Genomic DNA, 1,156 nt, shown 5'->3' with positions numbered 1-1,156 from the left:
CTATGCTATGCTATGAAGCTTGGCAGAAAATGAGGCACCATGGAAGGGATTTTTTGTTTTGGGTTTTTTTTAAGTGACAGTGGGAATGTAAATTAGTTCAGCCACTATGGAAATGATTTGGAAGTTTCTTTTTTTTTTTTTTTTTTTTTTTTTTGAAGCTGGAAACGGGGAGAGACAGTCAGACAGACTCCCGCATGCGCCCGACCGGGATCCACCCGGCACGCCCACCATGGGGCGACGCTCTGCCCACCAGGGGGCGATGCTCTGCCCATCCTGGGCGTCGCCATATTGCGACCAGAGCCACTCTAGCGCCTGGGGCAGAGGCCAAGGAGCCATCCCCAGCGCCCGGGCCATCTTTGCTCCAATGGAGCCTTGGCTGCGGGAGGGGAAGAGAGAGACAGAGAGGAAAGCGTGGCGGAGGGGTGGAGAAGCAAATGGGCGCTTCTCCTGTGTGCCCTGGCCGGGAATCGAACCCGGGTCCTCCGCACACTAGGCCGACGCTCTACCGCTGAGCCAACCGGCCAGGGCTTGGAAGTTTCTTAAAACATTAAATATACAACTATCATATGATCCAGCAATCCCTATTCTGAGTATATATTCAAAAGAAGTAAAAATAGAATATTGAAAAGATATCTGCACTCCCATGTTTATGGATAAAGATATGGTGTGTGTATACACACACACACACACACACACACACACACACATACACACACACACACACACAATGGAATATTACTCAGCCATGAGAAAGAAGGAAATCTTGCCATTTGTGACAATCCAGATAGAACTTGAGGACCTAATGCTTAGTGAGATTAGCCAAACCAAGAAAAACAAATAAGATATCACTTATATATGGAATCAAAAACAACCAAACTCATACAAGCAGAGTTGAATGGTGGCTAACAGGGGATGGTGGGAGGGGACTTGAGGATATACTGTTTAAAGATACAAACTTGCAACAAGAAGATGAATACTCTGGAGATTTAATGCACAGCATAGTAATAATGCTGATTTATTTTAATTGAATTTCTATTGAGGCAACACTGGCTAACATAATTATACAGGATTCAGGTGCCCAATTCTACAACACATCTTTGTACACTGTATTATATGCTCATCCCTCCAAGTCAAGTCTTTGTCCATCACCATTTAT

The 1,156-nt window shown here is 45.0% G+C and overlaps 1 non-coding gene across 1 annotated transcript; it reads right to left on the bottom strand.

Annotated features, from left to right (window-relative positions):
- Nucleotides 1-452: 452 nt before the first annotated feature.
- TRNAT-AGU (transfer RNA threonine (anticodon AGU)) lies at nt 453-528 on the bottom strand. The gene has a single exon. It is a non-coding gene; the product is annotated as a tRNA-Thr (tRNA).
- Nucleotides 529-1,156: the final 628 nt, after the last annotated feature.

The sequence above is a fragment of the Saccopteryx leptura genome, chromosome X (assembly GCF_036850995.1).
Source record: "Saccopteryx leptura isolate mSacLep1 chromosome X, mSacLep1_pri_phased_curated, whole genome shotgun sequence".
Taxonomy (NCBI): Eukaryota; Metazoa; Chordata; class Mammalia; order Chiroptera; family Emballonuridae; genus Saccopteryx; species Saccopteryx leptura.
This window is presented reverse-complemented; position numbering and strand designations above follow the sequence as displayed.